Below are 17846 nucleotides of genomic sequence, written 5' to 3'. Positions count from 1 at the left end.
CTTAAAAACAAAAACAAAAATTATACTCTTGATCTACATTACTACTCTTGCTCAACTTTCCAAAAAAGCATCTTCCTACAGTGGTTGCACTAATTGAAGAAAAAATGTTCACATTTTCTGCTTCTTTGCAATTACAGTAAAACTTTGGTTTGTGAGCATAGTTTAGTTTTGGAAACATGCTTGCAATCCAAAGCACTTGCATATCAAAGCAAATTTCAAGAACCATTGGCCCACTGTGATCATGTGACATTCAGCATCACATACTACTTGCATTGCAAGACATCACTCATTTATCAAGTTAAAATTTATTACAAATATTTGCTCATTTTAAGGAACACTTGCAGAACAAGTTATTCCAATCCAAAGTTTAACTGTATTCCTAAAAACACTCATTCACAGGAGCTAGAAGCCTAGCTCTAGGACACAGTGGCTTAAAAAGCAAAAGCTATAGGAGGGCCTGGCTGGATCAATCAATGGAACGTGTGACTCTCAAACTGAGGTTGGAGCCCTACATTGGGTGTAGAAAGTACTAAAAAAATAAACTTAAAAAAAATAAGTGAAATAAAATGTTTTTAAAAAGCAAAAGCTATACTAATGACATAAAAAAAGAATTTTATAGCATTGTTCAGCTTGTTCAGAAATGAAACAAACTTTTATGTATATATTTGAATTCAATTCTCTAGTTTACCTTCCTAATGAAATACTCACCTGTTTTCCTAAGAATTGTAAGAAAAACAAAAATATTATCAGAACATCTGAAGGCTCTTAACATTAAAATAAGCTATAAGCCACCAAATAGATGTTGTGTGTGGCATACCTAAAAGCAGACCCGAAGTTGAGAGCTGCCAGTTGTCTCAGTGTATGTACAGACCAAAGCACTGTACATAGTAGAAGTAAGTATACATAGGAATTTCTGGAGTCTTCCTGGATTCAAATCCTGGTGTTGCTACCTGTTAACTACATGACCTAAAACAAGTTACTTGATCTCCATACCTCAGTGTCTTCATTTCTAAATGGGAATAACAGTATATACTTCATGGGCTTAGTGTGAAGATTAAATGACAAAATACTTACAAAGCTGCATGCATAGTCCCTGGTCATAAAAGTGAGTGTTTATGAAATAATAGATACCATTAACACAATAGCTCCCACTGGATAGGTGATAGACTTGTTAAATATTTTTAAATGAAATTTTTTTATAAAAACAATATATGCTTATTGTAGAATGTGGAAATGACTACAAAGAATTTAAAAGGATATTAATCACCCATAATCCTAACAATTAAAGAAAGAACTATTACATTTGGCGTATTCCTTCTAAATATTTTTTTCTTGTATATTTTTCCATGGTTGAGGATCTTATGTTCACAGTCTGGTAGACTGAGGAATAGGTTTAGAGCTGCACCTTCTTCAGTGTCATAGGTGAGATGACAGATACCATGAAAAACTATATTTTCCTCTTTTTCATTATCTTTTTTTCCCAGGACTTTACTATCTACATAGTAAAGACATAGCCCTGTAATCCCTGGCTACTTTTTTTTTTTTTTTAAGATTTTATTGGTAAGTAATCTCTACATCCAACATGGGGCTCAAACAACCCCAAGATCAAAAGTTACATGCTCTAGTTCTACCAACTGAGCCAGCCAGGTGCCCCTCCCTGGCTTCTTAATGCGAACTTTCTCACTTTCAAATATAAGCACCTCAGGAGGTGAGGTACCCACTTCTGTAACCCAAACTTCTCTTCTCCCTTTTTCTCCAATGCCAGACTGGCCCTGAAGAATTCCTCCCCTGGACTGTGTGGAGACAGATGTTTAGAAATGGAGTTTCTTCCCACCATGATTTCCTTTAACATTTTTTAACTATAAAAATTACATAAAGTGGGGCACCTGAGTGACTCAGTTAAGCATCCGACTCTTTTTTTTTTTTAATGTTTTATTTATTTTTGAGACAGAGACACAGCATGAAGGGGGGAGGGTCAGAGAGAGAGGGAGACACAGAATCTGAAGCAGGCTCCAGGCTCTGAGCTGTCAGCACAGAACCCGACGCAGGGCTCAAACTCACGGACAGTGAGATCATGACCTGAGCCAAAGTCGGACGCTTACCTGACTGAGCCACCCAGGCGCTCCAAGCATCCGACTCTTGATTGCAGCGCAGGTCATGATCTCATGGTTCTTGAGTTCAAGCCCCACATCAGGGTTCTCTCTCTCCCCCCTCCTCTGTGTCCCTCTCCTACTCACACGTGTGCACTCTCTCTCTCTCAAAATAAATAAATAAACATTTTTTGAAAATTACACAAAAATTCATAGAAATAATTACCCATTTGTCCCTATATTAGATATATAGCAAACAGCAGCGTCTGGCTGGCTCAGTCAGAAGGCCATGCAACTCTTGATCTCGAGGTCATGAGTTCAAGCCCCACATTTGGTATAGTGATTACTAAAAAAAATTAATAAACTTAAAAAAAATTTAAGAACAAATAAATAAAGATGTATGACCAATATAACTTTAAATTGGATCATCAAGAAATTGATCTCTACTCTATAATAAGGCACAATGGTTGTCAGAGTTACAAATCATCATCTGCTACCATCTAATCTAGTACCTTTTTTTTTCAAGATTTTATTTTTGGGGTGCCTGGGTAGCTTAGTTGGTTAAGCATCCAACTCCTTTCGGCTCAGGCCATGATCTCATGGCCATGAGATTGAGCCCCACATTGGGCTCTGTACTGGGAGTGGAGCCTGCTTAAGATTCTCTCTCTACCTCTCCCTTTGCCCCTCTGTGCCTTGCTTGTGTGCAAGTGTGTACTCTCTCAAAAAATATATGTATATATTTTTTATTTTTAAGTAATCTATATACCTAACATGAGACTCAGACTTAACAACCCTGAAATCAAGAGTTGAATGTTCTACCAACTGAGCCAGCCAGGCAACCCTCTAATCTAGTACTTTTAACTCTGTAGTTCATTCTTACTATAGCTATTGCTATCTTCAGCAACAAAATACATCACCATAATAAGGTACTATCACCACTATCAGCAAACACATACCATTTATCATGCACCTAAGTAATTGGCTACGTCTATTTTTACATATATTAGCTCATTCAATCCTCAAAACAACTCTGTGAGATCACCCATTTCACAGGTAAAGGGAATCTGAATGAAGGTCTGTTTTGACTCCAAAATCACTGAAATTTTTTTCTAATTAATACTCTGAAAATCTTTCCTGGTCACACCTAGTTCCAGAGTTTTGACACGATAACATTTCATAATACTCTAACACAATCTTTTTTTTAATGTTTATTTATTTATTTAGAGGGGGGTTGGGGCACGGAGAGAGTCCCAAGCAGGCTCCACACCATCAGCACAGAGTCTGACTCAGGGCTCCATCCCACAACTGTGAGATCATGACCAAAGCCAAAATCAAGAGTCAGACACTTAACCAACTGAGCCACCCAGGTGCCCCTCTAATACAATCTTTTAGATTCATGCTAGAATATTAGACTTTTAGAGGGATAAAGACTTATAAAATACAACTGTGTCTGGGAAGGCAGTCCTCTTTGAAAGAGAATAGTTTCTGGGGGAAGAAAACATGAAGTGAGAAACACGGAAAAGATGCTTGTCCAACCAGCCAAATTAGCTAAATCAATCCTAGAAGCAGCTGATCACAGACAGTACAAGCACAGCTTCACCAAAAAAAAGTTGGCCTTGAAGTCCCATGTGCACTTGTTTTAGCAATCTCCTACTGACTCTTTGAGAGTCTTTGAAAATGTCACCTCCTTGTCAAATTTTCTGCTCCCCATCCTCATCCTCATCCCACCCCACATTCTCTCCACCATTTTTCCATAGCGCTTTGTAAATGCCTCTATTGTGACACTACATTGAATTTACCTATCCATACCTCAAGCCTGTGGGGGAAGGGGTTACCATATCTTATGTTTGTGTTCCCAGTGTACCACGTAGTGCCTGGAACACGTGGATGGAATGAAGGACTGATGAATGACTCAATGAATGAATGAAATGGAAAAGCAAAAATAGAACTAAAAGTTAGGAATAAAAAGAACAATGAGGGGGCACCTGGCTGGCTCAGTCCAAAGAGCATGTGACTCTCAATGTCAGGGTGTGAGCTCAAGCCCCATGTTGGGTGTACAGATTACTTAAATAAACGAACAAAAAAATAAATAAATACTTTTAAACAAAGCAATGAGTTTTCAATAACGAAGAAGTTCCTTTATTTAATCATACCCCTTCATTTTACAGAAGAAAAAACAAACTTGTGGGGCACCTGGGTGGCTCAGTCGTTTAAAGTATCTGACTTCAGCTCAGGTCAGCCTGCTTTGGATTCTGTGTCTCCCTCTCTCTCTGCCCCTCCCCTCCTGCTCATTCTCTCTCTCTCTCTCTCTCTCTCTCTCTCTCTCTCTCTCTCTCAAAAATAAATAAAACATTAAAAATTATTTTTAAAAAAAAGAAAGAAAAAACAAACTTGTTATCAGTTAAATGACTTGTCTAAACTAGTTACTATCAGGGGCACCTGGCTGGCTCAGTTGGTAGAGCATATGACTCTAGATTTTAGAGTCATGAGTTTGAGCCCATGTTGGGCATGGAGCCTACTTAAAAAAACAATAACAACAACAACAAATTAGTTAATATCAGAAGCAGGGCTAGAACACAACAGGTCTATTAACCTCAACTTTTTGTTTCCCTGATCTTTTCTTATCATTATAACACTGATCACACTGTATTGCCAGTCTTCCCCGGCACATCAAGCTCCTTGAAGGCAGTAACAATGTCTTATTGATCTCTAATCTATCCCTTGATTATAAATGCTGAAGGTAATGAATATAGTCCTTTGTGCCATAAAAATGACCTCAAAATCAGATATGTGGGTTTACAATCCCCTTTAACACCACTTCTATACTAATTTCCACACTGTCAGAAATAATCTGAATGAATTTTAGTGAAACAGTGAAATAACCCTGAGCTTTAAAACCAAACACACCTGAGTTTAAATGTCAGTTCTGAAATTTATTGTGATGTCAGGCATATTATTTAAAATTTCAGAGCTCAATTACTTCACCTGTAACCCAGATCAGAAAGGCTAAGAGGGCAGGTAATAACACCTATCCTGCAAACTAGCATATTATAGGTGTTCAATTAAAGGGTCGTTATGTTATTGTTGTTATTGTTAATTAACAAATTAGTGAATTCATTCATTAAAACATGGCGCATTTTTTCAACTTCTCCCTGCATACCACCTGTCATTTAAACCATTTCCAGGCAGATTTCTCTAGAAATTTTGAGTGATAACCGCTATTTCCTGACTTCACACAATACTGAGTGGCCAATACACAACTTTTAGCATTGGATTATAAATTCTATCTTGTGCTATTCTCTAATTTTTTATTATGCACATATCTCATTTTTCTCATCAAATTGTAAGGTTTTTGACTATGTAATGAGGGTAATATGTAATATGTAATAGGGTAGCACAGAGAGAATAGAAGCAGAGAATTGAGTATAGAGGCTAATTATAATAGCGCTGACAAGGAATGATAAGAATGAGAGCTGGGGCAGTGCCATTGAAAAGAGAAATAGGTCTCAGGGACACTTAAATGATAGAACTGGCAAGATTTGGCCCCTGATTCAATGTGATGGATAATGCTGGGTTGGGGAATAAAAGATGATCCTAAGGTATCTAAAATAAATGGTTGACTAGATGATGATTCTATTATCTAAAATAAGGAGTAAAATAAAAAGAAGAGATTGGAGACTGGGAGTGGGAGAAGGAAGGACAAAAGGTATTAAAGACATGTTAAATCTTTTGCAAGTAGGCACAAGTGGTCAATAAAAAGAGAGAGTAAAAGATCTAAAATACTGAAAACTCTTGGTTGGAGAAATTTCCTCAGGAAATAAAACAGCTTCTGAACCTAAGCTGTACAAGATATAAAAGAGACTGAGGTGGGGCAGAGAGGGTACAGAAGCAGGTTGTCCAGTGAGGCCCTGCAGGGCAGAAATAGTCCCAGATGGTAAATATTGTAAGTAAAGAAATTTTCATTTGCCCTAAGGGAGAATTTTCTAAAAACATGAGGTTTCTGAGTCACCAAATCTTGGAGGAAACAGCTATCCTTTGGGATCCAGGGAGCTATGTATCCCATTGTATGACTCTGGACCAGTCATTTTGCCCCAGCTTCCATGGTCCTATCTGCAAATTTCAGACCAAAGCCATTATCCTTATTATTCAGATTCTAGTGCTTATTAGGACACTTCCTGTATCACTGAGTATAACCAAAGAAACAGATTCGTGACCATCAATGCATTTCACATAAAATGCAGATGGATTAAATAAGGATACAGCTCAGATCAGGAAGATGAGTATAGTTTTAATTATGAACCAGTTGATCCCTACACCCATCTTACAATGAGTAGCTTAGAAAGCACATACATTTCTGTTTCTTCTTTGAGACTGTCTTATCTGTTTTTCTGTCCATTCTCCAAGGTCATGAGTTTACCTATTTATGAGTGAATACATTTTGGTGGAAGAGCTTCTATAATTATCATAGAATGACATCTCAGTTGATTTGGACACCTTTAAATGTAGGTCAAATTAGCTTGGCAAGGAAGCAATCTAGCAGGAAATAAGCTACAGGTAAAATTCTCTAAATCAATTTTTCTCATTATATTTATACAAATTCTTCTTGGAGATGCTAACACTATCTTCTGTTTAATTTAGACAGTCAGGTTTAAGGACTTTTTTTCAAAAGTAGACAAGTTGAGAGGTGGGAAGTGCTTTAATAACTATCTCTCAAAAGAAATCACTTCCATGGTATCTATAAAGTACACTGCAGAGAACAATGGTATCTATAAGGTACGCATGCTGTGAAGAACAATGGCTGGTCATAGGAAGACTTGTTTTCTAATCCCAGGTCTGATCAATGCCATGTGGCTTCAGACAAGTCACTTAATATCTTAATAATTTCCTCAGCTATATAATGATAAATATGAAGAAAGATAATGTGAAAATTCTTTGAGATATAAATTGTCTGCAGTGAAAGGCTTTATAACTAATGCACAATTCCCCCTTTCCTCAATCTATTTATATCGATATGAGGTCCTTAATATATCTTTGAGATAACTCATAATCCTCTCCTCCCTCCATTAGATTTGTTAATCAAACGATTGAAAGTATTTTGGTAGATGGGGTGCCTGGCTGGCTCAGTCGGTTGAGTGTCCGACTTTGGCTCAGGTCATGATCTCATGGCTCATGGGTTCAAGCCCTGCGTCGGGTTCTGTGCTGGCAGCTCAGAGCCTGGAGCCTGCATCGGATTCTGTGTCTCCCTCTCTCTGCCCCTCCCCGGTTCGTGTTCATGCTCTCTCCCTGTGTCTCTCTCTCTCTCTCTCTCTCTCTCCCTCTGTCTCTCTGTCTCTCTCTCTCTCTCTCTCTGTCTCTCTCTCTCTGTCTCTCTCTCTCTCTCTCTCACACACACACACACACACACACACACACAAATAAAAATAAACAAAAAAAATTTTTGAAAGTACTTTGGTAGACAGGTAAAAAATTTAGTGACAAAACCTGTTAAAAGAAGAAAGCCAAATGCCTCTGAAAAAAAGGTAAGGGTATCTTAAATGAAAAAAATCAAAGACTGTATATACATTTAATAAGTTTGTAAGACATACTCCGCCTTTATTATTTTCCAGATCTGTCAGTTAAAAAACAAAAGTAGTGGTGTAATATACTCAAGAGGTTTAATATTACGTTAATCAAAGCTGACAACTGTGAAAACCATTTATTTTTGTATGTGAACCACTAATTTCAGATGAAATCTAAAATACTCAAGTCCCAATTGTTAACACTGAAATGCCAACAAAAACCTTAAGGAAATCTTTTGTAGCTAGATTATATTGTTATGCATTTGAGAAACTAAAACATGTATATAACTAATGTATCTAAATCCTACTGTATCACTGCAAAGGCTCCAATAAAATCTACTTGGTCAAAATTTGAGCAAATTATACTACATAGCTTAATTTAAAATCTATGTTGTCATTCATCAAATTCTGATAACTATACCCTGCAATTTAGTGTATGTGGTTAGAGCATTGCCTAGACTCAACAAGTCCAAAGTTGCATTCCCATTCCTACTGGAGCCAATTGACTTGAAAAGGAGAAAAATATCAGTAACCTAGCACAGCTTGCTTTCTATCCACTTTCTCTGATTTTGGTGAAAACTGAGTTCAAAGGACACTTGATAAAATTGTGGATGAATAGCCTGTGTAAAAAAACTACCTGAAATGCCACCTTCACAAACAAAGTACAGTACTCCCTCAACATATAAATAAATGGAATAAAACAAATAAACTTTCCTTCTCTAAATATAGGGAACAGAGCATGTCGTGATCCAGTTTAGGTCTGCCTCTCCACTGCTAAATCTAACACCTCCAGAGAAGATCCTAGTCTGATGTGTGAATATAAATAAATTGATTAAATCCTGAACATGTTTCCTCCTCAACTGTAAAATGAGGATAATAATACTGACCTCCTTAGGACAATTGTGAGAATTACAGTAAGCAGTGACTATAAGCTAACTATTAAGTGAAAGCAGCAATAATAGTAGCAGCAGCAGCAGCAGCAGCCATAGTTATCATTCTGTCCTGATACATAGGGGATCATGTACAGGTCTAAGAATAAAATCTAAGAGTGTATTTTAAGAAGGAAAAGGTGATCAACGTTAGCATATTTTTGGTGAAGGAAGATCAATGGTTTTTGAATTTGACCAGGAACAAATTGCTGGGGAGCTTGTTTTAAAAGAATATTTTCAGGGACACCTACCTGGGTGGCTCAGCCAGTTAAGCATTCGACTTCAGCTCAGGTCATGATCTCAAGGTTCCTGAGTTTAAGCCCCGCATTGGGCTCTTGGCTGTTAGCACAGAGCCCACTTTAGATCCTCTGTCCCCCTCTTTCACTGCCCCCCTCTGCTCGTATTCTGTCTCTCAAAAACAGACATTTAAAAATAAGTAAATGAGGGGCGCCTGGGTGGCTCAGTCAGTTAAGCGGCTGACTTCAGCTCAGGTCATGATCTCGTGGTCCGTGAGTTCGAGCCCCGCGTTGGGCTCTGTGCTGACAGCTCAGAACCTGAAGCCTGTTTCAGATTCTGTGTCTCCCTCTCTCTGACCCTCCCCCGTTTATGCTCTGTCTCTCTCTGTCTCAAAAATAAATAAACATTAAAAAAAATTTTTTTTAAATAAAAAAATAAAAATAAAAATAAGTAAATGAAAGAAATGAAAGAATATTTTCAAAGCAGTAAGGTGAGAAGCCTGATTGCAGGTGGCTAATGAAAAGAAATTGGAGATGGCAGGTATAAACCAGGCATTTTCAACACCCACCAATTACTATCATAGAGTCATGATGATTTTTTTTAAATCAGAGGACTTATATTTCTAGGCTTTTTATTATAGTTCTCATTTACAGAGAGTTTTAGGATTGAGAAAATAATTACTAAGATTGTCTTGTTGCCATTGTTCTAACTCACAAAATGTTCTTAGTGGTTGACAATGTAGAAAACTATTGGGGTTATTTGGTAAAGAGTACATTGATGATGAATTTAAAACTGATAGGTAAAGTGGGCAGGGGGAGGAAAACCGTAGCTCTAAGTAGACAGGAGACTGAAGAAAAATGAATTTTTATTTACTGTAATGAAACATGGTTTCAAGGCAACTATTCTCAGGGTTTTGTAACTAGTTAGCATGCCAGAGTCTCATTCGTTATTGGAATTAACCAGACAAATCACTCCACCAGCTAAGAATGGCCATGCACCACCACCCACAGAATCAAGAAAGAGATATCAATCTGTCAATCCTGTCCATGACTTTGGTTTCCCGTGTTGAGTCAAATTAAGCAGGAGGTTCCACTCCTGGTGGCAACCTTCTGCCAATTCCTTTAAGTTTCAGCTTTGCAACCATACTCTCCCCTGCCCCTCCCCCACTCCCATGCCCAACCAAAATCCAAAGACTTTGGTTTCCCAGAAGCTGCACCAGTGCATCACCAGTCGGCATCATTTATGTTCGGAACTATGGCAACTATCTCTGTGCCTTTGAGATCTACTGATATAAGCCTCTCATTGATGATATAAGGGAGAAGAGAAATTAAGGGGTTGAGACAAGAAGCTATCATCAAGCGATTTCTTTCAAGATGTGGAAAACTGGATGTTTAAAAGCAGAGGTTTAGGAGCCAGTGAAAAGGAGGAGAACAAAGAAATGTTAGAAGAAGCAGAAAAGCTTAGCAACAAAGTACCTCACATATTAGAATAGGATAAGATTCAATAATAATAATAGCACCTCACATTTATTGGGAACTATCATCATTTAAAAATTTTGTTATATCTTTGTGTTATGCATAGTAGCAGCTAGTAGAAACACCACAATTCTGATTTTTACTGGTGTCAATAAAAAATCTGCAAAGTATATAGAAAGATCATTTATCTTGAGTTTTGGACTTAAGTTTGACTTTGAATTCATGTAGTACTTCATAGTTTACAAAAGCATTTACATAATCCTCAAAACGACGTGAATCTGCTGAATCAGTTTTGTAATTCCCATTTTCAGAGAGAATCTCAAGCAGATTCCATGCCTCACGCAAAGTCAAAAGTGGGGCTTGATCCCCCAACCAGGAGATCATGACCTGAGCTGAAATCAAGAGTTGGACACTTATGCAGCTGAGCCACCTAGGTGCCCCTTAAGATAAAACATTTTATGTTCATTCAGATTTCCTCTATTTCCCCAAAGACCCAGTGAGTGCCTGATGCTGTTCCACTCCTAATCAGGCCTCTCCAAGGCAACACAATATCTATGCGTGTTTCCCATTTTCCCTGTCATCCCCCAAATTTAAAAACCTATTTCCCATTATCTTCACAGCACTGTTAATTTATCTAATTCACTAATTTGCAATAAGATACCAAAACTGTTAGGAGCTTGGGGTGCCTGGCTAGCTCAAGAATCAGGGAACATGTGACTCTTGATCTTGAAATCATGGGTTCAGGCCCCATGTTGGGCGTGGAGCTTTCTTGGGGAAAAACAACAACAACAAACTAATAGGAACTTAACAAATTATCCCCCTCTCCCCCAGATTTGCATTTTAACCTGGGGTCTTAAATTGTTTTAATAATATGGGCATTTCTGACCCTCATAATGGAGCCAAGGTAATTTGGTTTTTCCTGGCATCCCATCACACCAACACAACAAAGGCATACTTTATAGTACTTTTTGTACAAATAATGTACATTACATGTACATCAGTATTAAACAAAAAGGGAGAAAACTATTCATAATAAGACTAGTCAAAATTATAATCCTCTTGCCCAGTGTGATTGACTAATAATAATGTTAAAACTAGATTTTGTCTTAATTCAATAAAATGTTATAAGCATAAGCAAATAAGTTAAATGTTTAAGTCATTCTTTAATATTATCATTGGTTTTTATGAAAAGAAGAAGTAACTTCATAAGTATTCAAAAGTGAATTTATACAAATTTCCTTCTGTGATCAATCCCAAGTCATTTTAGAATTTTCATGCAAATAGATGAAAGAAAACTTCATTGTTGCTAAAAAGACTTCTTTATGCCACCTTTTGTTTTCTGATTGACTCATCTTTCATTATTTACAGGATTTACAGGAATCATGTATTTAGTTTAAAAATTAAGAGGGGCGCCTGGGTGGCGCAGTCGGTTAAGCGTCCGACTTCAGCCAGGTCACGATCTCGCGGTCTGTGAGTTCGAGCCCTGCGTCGGGCTCTGTGCTGATGGCTCAGAGCCTGGAGCCTGTTTCTGATTCTGTGTCTCCCTCTCTCTCTGTCCCTTCCCCGTTCATGCTCTGTCTCTCTCTGTCCCAAAAATAAATAAACGTTGAAAAAAAAAAATTAAAAAAAAAAATTAAGAAATCTCTACCAAGCATCCATTCTGCTTAGTTTTGTAAATATTAGTTTAAAGACCAAAGATAAAATGAAATAGATGGAGGCTATCTGCCTTACATACAACCTCCTTTCCTTTTAAGAATTTCCTCTGGAAATGCGGTTTTCTAGAACTTCATCTCTGGTTAACCAAGCAAGGAGAAGCTTACAGACACAAACAGATGGCTAAACCAATGACTGTCACCAAGAGGGCCCTATGGCCTGAAAGGAAGTCACCTTAAGACAACAGAGAAAAGCAGGGTGATCATCCTAGCTCTTGCACATGAAGAATTGTTAGCTTTTTTTCTAAGATTTATTTTTAAATAATCTCTACATCCAACATGGGGCTCAAACTTACAACCCTGAGATCAAGAGTCACGTGCTCTATCTATGGAGTCAGCCAGGCACCCCAGAATCGTTAGCTCTTTTTACTGTATGCATATATACTGAATCTACAGTATGAGGTTTCCTTTATATGATGCAGTACCTTACTACATTAATTGCTGCTTTATACTCAGCTTTCTGTTTTTTTGCAACACTAAAGGATTTCAGTTTCCAAAGGGTTTGTGAAGATGTAAATAATTATACAAACAATTATGATTAACCACTTTTCTTAATTGTTTTTTTATAAATGAGTTTAGGGGTGCCTGGGTGGCTCAGTCTGTTAAGCACCTGACTCTTGATTTCAGCTCAGGTCATGATTTCATGGTTCATGGGTTCAAGCCCACATCAGGCTCTGCACTGACACTGGGGAGCCTGCTTGGGATTCTCTGTCTTCCTCTCTTTCTGCCCCTCCCCTGCTGGCTCTCTCTCTCTCTTAAAAATAAACACTTTTTTAAAATTAAAAAAAAAATACGGGTTTAAAAATATGTACAGAGGCGCCTGGGTGGCTCGTTGGTTAAGCACAGGATTTTTGGTTTAGGTCATGATCTCATGGTTTGTGAGTTCAAGCCCCACATCAGGCTGTCTGTTATCAGTGCAGAGCCCACTTCAGATGCTCTGTCTCTCTCTCTCTCTCTGTCCCTCCCCCCTCTCAAAATTAAATAAACATTTTAATTAATTAAAAATATGTACAGTATAAAATAAAATTTAGATACCCCAATCATCTTCCCTCACGAAAGATTATTTTCCCTCATGAGGGATGCCTGGCTGGCTCAGTTGGAAGAGCATGTGACTCCCGATCTCAGGGTCATGAGTTCAAGCCCCACATTGGGTATAGAGATTACTTAAATAAAACTTAAAAAAAAAAAAGATTACTTTCCCTCATGAAAGATACTTTTAGTATCTTTTTGGCATGGTTTACTAAAGCTTTATAAGTTAGAATTTCCAGTTCTAACCCTTTTCCTTTCTCTCTCTGCTTCTCCAGATCCTTTCCCTGCTTGCTATGAGAAAAGGAGGCTAAAACTTTGTTCTACATGTTTCTCATAATATCATAACTAATTTTAACCTTTATGGTATTTATCCTCCAATTAGCTATTACTTTAGTAAAAAGTAAACCTCAGGTTAAAGGGTTATAAATATGAACAAATCTCAGTTCTTGACCTCAAGGAACTTTACAGGGCAGTAATGATCCTGAGAGAAATAATGATAAGTACATTTACTTTTCTCTTTATACTTTAGGAAGGGTTTAAACATGCAAAAGTTCACTTGATGTTTAAAACATCCTTGTAAGGAAGATAGGACAGATACTATTTCCCTAACTTTACAGAGGAAATAAAAGTAAAACATGCAACACATTTAAAGAACTAAAAATATTTAGATAAACTGTCATACATTGTGATTATAACTAGATAAACATGTTATAACATTATACACACACATACATCCTTAACTTATCCTTAGAAAGGCATCCAGGCTTAAGAAAATATCTCATTTGTTTTCCACAATGCTTAAAATCTCATCTTTTAAATTAATTTATTCATTCATTCATTCATTCATTCATTCAGATTTTATTTTTAAGTAATCTCTACACCCAATGTGGGGCTCAAATCACAACTCTGAGATCAAGAGTCTCTCACTCCACCGACTTGAGCCAGCATGGACCCCTAAAATCTTTTTATAATCCCATACTCAGTGTCCATAGGAGGTTCCATTATAAATAGTCAGAAATGCAAAAAACATTACTAAACACTAGAATTTACTACATGATAACTGGGCTCCTTAGAAAATGGAAGTTTGGAGTAAAGAGTCCTAGAATACCGTGGGAAACGATTTATTGGGAAAAAAGAAAAAAAAGCCTTGATAAACTGATATAAAGCCCTGGGCATAAGCAGCCTGTGGATTCCTGAAAAAATTGAGTAGGATGGAGGTGGAGGAGATATTAAAAGGAGAGACAAAATGACTAGCTTTACAATTTTGCTGCTGTTAATGACAAAACCCCAGGCTCCTTTTCAATTTCCAGTAGGCATATGTTGTACTTTTCAAGGTATAAGCTTCCCTCACAGGCCACTAAATAAACACTTACCAGCCCTTTAAAATTAAATCAGTTTGGGGGTCTTCTACTTCTTAACTTGCATTTGCCTCCCTTACCTGCCACCACCCTCATTCTTTGTTTCTTAGAATTAAAAAAGCCTAGGGGCATCTGGTTGGCTCAGTTGGTAGAGCATGTGACTCTCAATCTCAAGGTAGTGAGTTCAAGCCCCACAATGGGCATGGAGCCTACTCAGAAAAAGAAACTAAAAAAAAGAAAGAATTTAAAAGAGCTAATTCTAAAGCCATTTCTTTCTGCTCATGTTCCACTCTCTATATTCACCTACTAAGACCATATGTTGTCATCTGCTGTTCTAATATTTCTCTCTCAACTCTTACATATTTGCCTCAAATTTAAGGTTTTCGGGTAACTCTATTTTTAAAAAATCAACAGCAGGGTGTCGTTACACCTTAATCAAACTTTAGGTCTGAGTCTTTTAGTATTTTCTTTACCTACTTTCTCCATTCAATCCTTTATTTCTTCCTAACATTGAAATGAAGGTCATGGACATGTCAGTGCCTAGCATAGTGCCAGGCACATAGGTGTTCAAAAAATATTTGTCAAATGAATCTTTCATAGCTTTAAAATTATTGATAGGAACATTTAGTCTGTAAAACTGAAAATTCTTGGAAGCAGTTTTCTCAAAGTTAACAAAACCCTAAACTCTTCTTTAATAGACAATTAGGATTCCCAAGATATTTCTCATTTTAATAAAAGACTGGAATAGAAAATTCTAAAAATCAACACAAAGATTAAAAAGCAGCCCTAAGATTAACAAAATTTTGTGTTTTGTCTTCCTTTAATTTATTCGGACTCTGAGGATCCAAGAAACAACCAGTTAGTGTTGTATCTACTTCAGAAGTTGGATCTGGCCTCAGAGTGGAGGTATCAAAGTCATTAAAATTTTATCTTGTTAGGAAACTGTACTTACCTTAGAAAAAAAAGCAAATTGACGTTTCTCCCAATATAGGGACTGTGGAAACAAGGGAAACCACTACACATCATTTCCACAATGCCCTATTATGCGAGAGAACATCTAATTTTGTTAATTCATTAAGCATTTTAAGAGTATTTTTGGCCATCACTATACTAAGGAGCTGTAGAGAGACACACAGTGGAGCCAGTGCACATTCCTTCTCCCCAAAGAGGTTACAATGCAAAGAGAGAACCAGGCGCGGAACTCAGAACAAAAGCTGTGACTGCATAATAATGTATTGGGGGTTGGGGGATGGGGATCTGAAAGCCTAGTTACTAGGAAAGCAATTTCCAGGAGGTAAGAGCTTAGGCCAGCTCTGAAAGAGGTTGATTGTAATTTTGCAGGAGTGAAAGTTGGAGGGGCTTCTACTTAGGAGATAAACATCTGCGCAGATTTAAAGGTGGGAAGTGCCTGAAGTGTGCAAGACTGTAAAGAGACTGACCTCCTAGCAGTCAAAGGCCGATAAGGGGAAAGACTGATTTTGAGGATGTAGGTAAGTTTGGGGAAGCCTGTTGATGATGTGTGAAGGGAAGAAGACATTTTTTTCTTTGTTATAGTAAAAAGCTTAGATTTCATGACATGGGTATAAAACAAAGAGGAAAATTACGTGAGAAAAATTATTAAGACAGCTATGTAAAAATGAGGTTCTGGTTCTGGAGCTCTAGAAACAAGTTAGACATGGCAGAATTTAGGCCTACGTTGTTAAGACTCAGAATAAAATGGTAGCTAAGGAAATTTTCAAAGTTGAGTAAATAGTAATAACAATAAATATATATAAGGTTATGCTACAATCGATCTCTTTAATTATTAACACAATTAATGACAATCTCCAGATAATTTCTTATCTCTAGCTCATTCCTTCCCATCCAGCACCTCTCTCTAGCTTACATCTTTGTATTCAAGACCTTTTATTGAGGACATCTATTCAGTACCCTCCTCCTATGACTTACTCAACTTGTCTTTGCTTTGTCTTCTTCCCATAAATGAAAAAATATCATCTTAGTCTTTAAAAGACCCAGCCTAAATACCGTTTCCTTGAAGTCATTTATGACCTCAGGAAATTATCTGAACTTCTATCTGCTAGTCACTTTGGCCACATGCAGCTTATTTTCTGAACAATTTTTTTTAATGTTTTATTTATTCTTGAGAGAAAGAGAGATAGAGCATGAGCAAGGGAGTGGCACAGAGAGAGAGGGACACAGAATCCAAAGCAGACTCCAGGCTCTGAGCTGTCAGCACAGAGCCCAACATGGGGCTCACAAGCCATGAGATCATGATCTGAGCGGAAGTTGGACGCTCAACCCACTGAGCCACCCAGGCGCCCTGAACAATTTTTGAATACTGATGATCTTCATTCTATTTAACCCTTTAAAACAGTTTTTTAAAAATCATGGGGCACCCGGGCAGCTCAGTCGATTAAGTGTTGGACTTCGGCTCAGGTTATGATCTCACAGTTCATGAGTTCGAGCCCCACATCGGGCTGTCTGCTGTTGGTGCAGAGCCCACTTCAGATCCTCTATCCCCCTCCTTCCATGCCCCTCTCTCACTCATCTGCACGAATGTACCCACGCACTCTCAAAAAAAAAATAAACATTAAAAAAAAAATAAGTATGATCATTGCAGAACACATAGAAAATAAAAATCACTTGTGGAGTGCCTGGTTGGCTCAGTCAGTGGAGCGACTCCTGATCTCAAGGTTGTAAATTCAAGCCCCATGTTGGGTGGAGAGATTACTTTAAAAAATAAAATCTTTTAAAAACGGCACTTGTAATCCTGCCACCATTACTAAAATGTTGATGTATTGCAAGTGTCCAATGTGAATAGTATATACATTCGGTTTTAAATACAATAAATACATTTTTGCATCCTGCATTTAGTTTTTGCTTTTACATTGTTATTTTACAGACTCTTGGCATCCAAACCATTCTACTCAGAATCTGAAGACCCCAGCTACTGCTTCTTTTTACCTCAGCTGTTAATCCTTATATCCTCTTTCTTTATGCCTCTTGCTTCCAGGTGTCCACTGTTTGCCTTCTCAATGTGCCTTTAATTAATTAATTAATTTTTATTTCAATGTGCCTTTAAATCAATATTCAACCCATCTCAACCCCTTTTACCTCAGTGTTTGAGAAGAGGTTTTATCTATCTATCTATTTATGATTTTGTTTTTAAGTAATCCCTATTCCCAATGTGAGGCTTGAACTCACAAGCCCTGAGATCAAGAGCAGCATGCTCCACTGACTGAGCCAGCCAGGTCCCCAGGGGTGGGCAGGGAGAGCTTTTAAAGAGCTTCCTACAGATTGATTGGTCTTGGGTCTGGTGTTCATCTCAGACTAATAAACTCTGGAAAAGAGGGAGAAGGGGTCATACAGTCCAGTAAGATAATTTATGAAGAAGGACCCTCTTTGAAGAATGGGAATGGGAGACACAGTTGACTTGACCTATAAATCATTTAATATTT

General features: G+C 37.6%; 1 protein-coding gene across 2 annotated transcripts in view; it reads left to right on the top strand.

The window, feature by feature from the left end:
- USP44 (ubiquitin specific peptidase 44) overlaps positions 1–17846 on the top strand; it is a 54941-nt gene that overhangs the window by 3535 nt on the left and 33560 nt on the right. The window contains exon 3 of one of the 2 annotated variants that reach the window (XM_023257330.2): positions 15730–15878. The exons of the other annotated variant lie outside the window; for it this stretch is intronic. The gene's annotated coding sequence lies outside the window, so the exon portion shown is untranslated. The remainder of the gene's footprint in view (positions 1–15729; positions 15879–17846) is intronic. 2 annotated transcript variants of the gene reach the window in all.

Source organism: Felis catus, chromosome B4 (assembly GCF_018350175.1).
Source record: "Felis catus isolate Fca126 chromosome B4, F.catus_Fca126_mat1.0, whole genome shotgun sequence".
In the NCBI taxonomy this organism is placed as follows: domain Eukaryota; kingdom Metazoa; phylum Chordata; class Mammalia; order Carnivora; family Felidae; genus Felis; species Felis catus.
The sequence above is the reverse complement of the archived record's forward strand: the minus strand, read 5'-3'. Positions and strand labels throughout refer to the sequence as shown.